Raw genomic sequence first — 6591 nt, 5'->3', positions numbered from 1 at the left:
CATCCGGTGGTCAGTGTTCTGTTTACATACAAGCAATTGTGTATTTGATCTTTTTCCTTTTCTGTTTCTTCTGTTTTAAACACAAGTGATGGCCATCTATGTATACCACTTGCTTTGTTTTGTTTTTTTCCCCGCTTAACAATGTACGGTGGAGACCTTAGCAGATCAGGGTAACAGGGAGCGTCCTTGTTCTCTTTTATGGCTGCGTGTATTCTGTTATATGGAGAAAACAGCCTCCATTCAACCAGTCCCCACGTGATGGACACACAGGCTTTTCCCAGCTGGCATCATTTCATACATTTGAGTGTATCTTTAGTATAAATTTCTGAAAGTGGAAGTGCCATCTCATGATTTCCCAGGGCCATGTGGTTTATTTGGTTTATTTAGCCATTCTGCTTCTGATGAACATTTAGGTTGTTTCTGACTGGTGACTGTAGTGAGGGGGAGGGAGAAGGCTGCTGTGAACACAGTCTGTGCCCCTCCCAGGCCCCTCTGGCAATGTGTTAGACGCTGTTGGTCCTCTCCCACTCCCCTCTCCAAAAACGCATCAAATCACCCAAATCTGAGACCCGCCCAGGAGCCTCCAAGTTAAGAAACTCTGATCTAAGTGAACTGCTGTCATTCTACAAAGGGAGAAACACGAGGCCCAAGCTGGCAGGGCCATGTCTCACACACAGTGGGGAGAATGACCTTGAGAGTCAGGCACTGAGTCTCCGCTGTCAGAACCCTCCCGGGGCTCCTGCCTCATCCAGAGTAAGAGCCAAAGGCCTCTGTGGCCTGGTGACGCCCTTCCCCCACCCACATCACCCTGACCTCACTTCCTAGCACCCTACTCCTTGTTCACCCCACTGAAGTCACGCTGGCCTCTTGAACACACCAGGCACACTTCTTTATTTTATTTTTTTTAACATCAGACATACTTCTGCCTTAAGACCTCTTCCCCTTCCCCCAGTAGCTGAAGGAAGTGAGAGCGCAAGTTCTTTACTGAAACATCACCTTCTCAGAGAGGCCTTTGCTGACCTGCCCTCAAACCCATTTAAGATTAAACCCAGGCCGCCCGGTCAGTGGTTGAGCCTGGACCCTCTGAAGCAGGAGGTCAGGTTTGATTCCCAGTCAGGGCACATGCCTGGGTTTCGGGTTGAATCCCCAGTGTGGGGCATGCAAGGAGCCAGTCCATCAATGATTCTCTCTCATCATCGATGTTTCTCTCTCCCTCTCCCTTCCTCTCTGAAATCAATACAAATGCATTTTAAAAAGTAAAAAGATTACAATCCACCCCCACGCTAACCTTCCCTATCCTCTCCTTTCCTGACTACTTTTTGTCAGTAGTGTCTACCACCCACTGAGAGAGTACTGGTGATTGCCTGAAGGAGGACGGTGTGTAAAGCCCTCCGTACACAGGCAGCTGCAGGAAGGGTACGCGGAAACCACGGCTTTGAGCGTCCTGGCCTCCACACCTAGCTCTGCCGCAGCTCTGCTGTGACCATGGAGGAGTCCCGTGTCATTGGGCCCCCCATGCTCCGTGTTCCTCAGTCAGAAGTGACAGGGAGAGCACCTTCTACCTCCGCACAGGGCGGCCATGAGCGTGAAATGAGGACTTAAAGACCCGCCAAGTGCCTAACCAGTGTCAGCCAGCATCATCATCGCTGCGGTGATGCTGCAGGTGCTGGCGGTGGGGATGCAGACGCGGGGGTGTGCTGACACCCGCACACGCAGGACTCTGCACTGATATCGGAGGAGGCAGGGGGTGCTCACGGGGGAGAGGAGGAGGCAGGAGGGTGCTCACAGGGGGTAGGAGGAGGCAGGGGTGCTCACAGGGGGTAGGAGGAGGCAGGGGTGCTCACAGGGGGTAGGAGGAGGCAGGGGTGCTCACAGGGGGTAGGAGGAGGCAGGGGTGCTCACAGGGGGTAGGAGGAGGCAGGGGTGCTCACAGGAGGTAGGAGGAGGCAGGGGTGCTCACAGGAGGTAGGAGGAGGCAGGGGTGCTCACAGGGGGTAGGAGGAGGCAGGGGTGCTCACAGGGGGTAGGAGGAGGCAGGGGTGCTCACAGGGGGGTAGGAGGAGGCAGGGGGTGCTCACAGGGGGTAGGAGGAGGCAGGGGGTGCTCACAGGGGGTAGGAGGAGGCAGGGGTGCTCACAGGGGGGTAGGAGGAGGCAGGGGTGCTCACAGGGGGGTAGGAGGAGGCAGGAGGGTGCTCACAGGGGGTAGGAGGAGGCAGGGGTGCTCACAGGGGGTAGGAGGAGGCAGGGGGTGCTCACAGGAGGTAGGAGGAGGCAGGGGTGCTCACAGGGGGTAGGAGGAGGCAGGGGTGCTCACAGGGGGTAGGAGGAGGCAGGGGTGCTCACAGGAGGTAGGAGGAGGCAGGGGTGCTCACAGGAGGTAGGAGGAGGCAGGGGTGCTCACAGGGGGTAGGAGGAGGCAGGGGGTGCTCACAGGGGGTAGGAGGAGGCAGGGGTGCTCACAGGGGGTAGGAGGAGGCAGGGGGTGCTCACAGGGGGTAGGAGGAGGCAGGGGGTGCTCACAGGAGGTAGGAGGAGGCAGGGGGTGCTCACAGGGGGTAGGAGGAGGCAGGGGGTGCTCACAGGAGGTAGGAGGAGGCAGGGGTGCTCACAGGAGGTAGGAGGAGGCAGGGGTGCTCACAGGAGGTAGGAGGAGGCAGGGGTGCTCACAGGAGGTAGGAGGAGGCAGGGGGTGCTCACAGGGGGTAGGAGGAGGCAGGGGTGCTCACAGGGGGTAGGAGGAGGCAGGGGGTGCTCACAGGGGTAGGAAGAGGCAGGGGGTGCTCACAGGAGGTAGGAGGAGGCAGGGGTGCTCACAGGAGGTAGGAGGAGGCAGGGGTGCTCACAGGGGGTAGGAGGAGGCAGGGGGTGCTCACAGGGGGTAGGAGGAGGCAGGGGGTGCTCACAGGGGGGTAGGAGGAGGCAGGGGTGCTCACAGGGGTAGGAGGAGGCAGGGGTGCTCACAGGGGGTAGGAGGAGGCAGGGGTGCTCACAGGGGGTAGGAGGAGGCAGGGGTGCTCACAGGGGGTAGGAGGAGGCAGGGGGTGCTCACAGGGGGTAGGAGGAGGCAGGGGGTGCTCACAGGGGGGTAGGAAGAGGCAGGGGGTGCTCACAGGAGGTAGGAGGAGGCAGGGGTGCTCACAGGAGGTAGGAGGAGGCAGGGGTGCTCACAGGGGGTAGGAGGAGGCAGGGGGTGCTCACAGGGGGTAGGAGGAGGCAGGGGGTGCTCACAGGGGGGTAGGAGGAGGCAGGGGTGCTCACAGGGGTAGGAGGAGGCAGGGGTGCTCACAGGGGGTAGGAGGAGGCAGGGGTGCTCACAGGGGTAGGAGGAGGCAGGGGTGCTCACAGGGGGGTAGGAGGAGGCAGGGGTGCTCACAGGGGGTAGGAGGAGGCAGGGGGTGCTCACAGGGGGTAGGAGGAGGCAGGGGGTGCTCACAGGGGGGTAGGAGGAGGCAGGGGTGCTCACAGGGGGTAGGAGGAGGCAGGGGGTGCTCACAGGGGGTAGGAGGAGGCAGGGGTGCTCACAGGAGGTAGGAGGAGGCAGGGGTGCTCACAGGAGGTAGGAGGAGGCAGGGGTGCTCACAGGGGGTAGGAGGAGGCAGGGGGTGCTCACAGGGGGTAGGAGGAGGCAGGGGGTGCTCACAGGGGGGTAGGAGGAGGCAGGGGTGCTCACAGGGGGGTAGGAGGAGGCAGGGGTGCTCACAGGGGGTAGGAGGAGGCAGGGGGTGCTCACAGGGGGGTAGGAGGAGGCAGGGGTGCTCACAGGGGGGTAGGAGGAGGCAGGGGTGCTCACAGGGGGTAGGAGGAGGCAGGGGGTGCTCACAGGGGTAGGAGGAGGCAGGGGTGCTCACAGGGGGGTAGGAGGAGGCAGGGGTGCTCACAGGGGGTAGGAGGAGGCAGGGGGTGCTCACAGGGGGTAGGAGGAGGCAGGGGTGCTCACAGGGGGGTAGGAGGAGGCAGGGGTGCTCACAGGGGGGTAGGAGGAGGCAGGGGTGCTCACAGGAGGTAGGAGGAGGCAGGGGTGCTCACAGGGGGTAGGAGGAGGCAGGGGGTGCTCACAGGGGGTAGGAGGAGGCAGGGGGTGCTCACAGGGGGGTAGGAGGAGGCAGGGGTGCTCACAGGGGTAGGAGGAGGCAGGGGTGCTCACAGGGGGTAGGAGGAGGCAGGGGGTGCTCACAGGGGGGTAGGAGGAGGCAGGGGTGCTCACAGGGGGGTAGGAGGAGGCAGGGGTGCTCACAGGGGGGTAGGAGGAGGCAGGGGGTGCTCACAGGGGGTAGGAGGAGGCAGGGGGTGCTCACAGGGGGTAGGAGGAGGCAGGGGTGCTCACAGGGGGGTAGGAGGAGGCAGGGGTGCTCACAGGGGGTAGGAGGAGGCAGGGGGTGCTCACAGGGGGTAGGAGGAGGCAGGGGGTGCTCACAGGGGGGTAGGAGGAGGCAGGGGTGCTCACAGGGGTAGGAGGAGGCAGGGGTGCTCACAGGGGGTAGGAGGAGGCAGGGGTGCTCACAGGGGTAGGAGGAGGCAGGGGTGCTCACAGGGGGGTAGGAGGAGGCAGGGGTGCTCACAGGGGGTAGGAGGAGGCAGGGGGTGCTCACAGGGGGTAGGAGGAGGCAGGGGGTGCTCACAGGGGGGTAGGAGGAGGCAGGGGTGCTCACAGGGGGTAGGAGGAGGCAGGGGGTGCTCACAGGGGGTAGGAGGAGGCAGGGGTGCTCACAGGAGGTAGGAGGAGGCAGGGGTGCTCACAGGAGGTAGGAGGAGGCAGGGGTGCTCACAGGGGGTAGGAGGAGGCAGGGGGTGCTCACAGGGGGTAGGAGGAGGCAGGGGGTGCTCACAGGGGGGTAGGAGGAGGCAGGGGTGCTCACAGGGGGGTAGGAGGAGGCAGGGGTGCTCACAGGGGGTAGGAGGAGGCAGGGGGTGCTCACAGGGGGGTAGGAGGAGGCAGGGGTGCTCACAGGGGGGTAGGAGGAGGCAGGGGTGCTCACAGGGGGTAGGAGGAGGCAGGGGGTGCTCACAGGGGTAGGAGGAGGCAGGGGTGCTCACAGGGGGGTAGGAGGAGGCAGGGGTGCTCACAGGGGGTAGGAGGAGGCAGGGGGTGCTCACAGGGGGTAGGAGGAGGCAGGGGTGCTCACAGGGGGGTAGGAGGAGGCAGGGGTGCTCACAGGGGGGTAGGAGGAGGCAGGGGTGCTCACAGGAGGTAGGAGGAGGCAGGGGTGCTCACAGGGGGTAGGAGGAGGCAGGGGGTGCTCACAGGGGGTAGGAGGAGGCAGGGGGTGCTCACAGGGGGGTAGGAGGAGGCAGGGGTGCTCACAGGGGTAGGAGGAGGCAGGGGTGCTCACAGGGGGTAGGAGGAGGCAGGGGGTGCTCACAGGGGGGTAGGAGGAGGCAGGGGTGCTCACAGGGGGGTAGGAGGAGGCAGGGGTGCTCACAGGGGGGTAGGAGGAGGCAGGGGGTGCTCACAGGGGGTAGGAGGAGGCAGGGGGTGCTCACAGGGGGTAGGAGGAGGCAGGGGTGCTCACAGGGGGGTAGGAGGAGGCAGGGGTGCTCACAGGGGGTAGGAGGAGGCAGGGGGTGCTCACAGGGGGTAGGAGGAGGCAGGGGGTGCTCACAGGGGGGTAGGAGGAGGCAGGGGTGCTCACAGGGGTAGGAGGAGGCAGGGGTGCTCACAGGGGGTAGGAGGAGGCAGGGGTGCTCACAGGGGTAGGAGGAGGCAGGGGTGCTCACAGGGGGGTAGGAGGAGGCAGGGGTGCTCACAGGGGGTAGGAGGAGGCAGGGGGTGCTCACAGGGGGTAGGAGGAGGCAGGGGGTGCTCACAGGGGGGTAGGAGGAGGCAGGGGTGCTCACAGGGGGTAGGAGGAGGCAGGGGGTGCTCACAGGGGGTAGGAGGAGGCAGGGGTGCTCACAGGAGGTAGGAGGAGGCAGGGGTGCTCACAGGAGGTAGGAGGAGGCAGGGGTGCTCACAGGGGGTAGGAGGAGGCAGGGGGTGCTCACAGGGGGTAGGAGGAGGCAGGGGGTGCTCACAGGGGGGTAGGAGGAGGCAGGGGTGCTCACAGGGGGGTAGGAGGAGGCAGGGGTGCTCACAGGGGGTAGGAGGAGGCAGGGGGTGCTCACAGGGGGGTAGGAGGAGGCAGGGGTGCTCACAGGGGGGTAGGAGGAGGCAGGGGTGCTCACAGGGGGTAGGAGGAGGCAGGGGGTGCTCACAGGGGTAGGAGGAGGCAGGGGTGCTCACAGGGGGGTAGGAGGAGGCAGGGGTGCTCACAGGGGGTAGGAGGAGGCAGGGGGTGCTCACAGGGGGTAGGAGGAGGCAGGGGTGCTCACAGGGGGGTAGGAGGAGGCAGGGGTGCTCACAGGGGGGTAGGAGGAGGCAGGGGTGCTCACAGGAGGTAGGAGGAGGCAGGGGTGCTCACAGGGGGTAGGAGGAGGCAGGGGGTGCTCACAGGGGGTAGGAGGAGGCAGGGGGTGCTCACAGGGGGGTAGGAGGAGGCAGGGGTGCTCACAGGGGTAGGAGGAGGCAGGGGTGCTCACAGGGGGTAGGAGGAGGCAGGGGGTGCTCACAGGGGGGTAGGAGGAGGCAGGGGTGCTCACAGGGGGGTAGGAG

Source organism: Plecotus auritus, assembly GCF_963455305.1.
Source record: "Plecotus auritus genome assembly, chromosome: 8".
Lineage (NCBI taxonomy): Eukaryota > Metazoa > Chordata > Mammalia > Chiroptera > Vespertilionidae > Plecotus > Plecotus auritus.
This window is presented reverse-complemented; position numbering follows the sequence as displayed.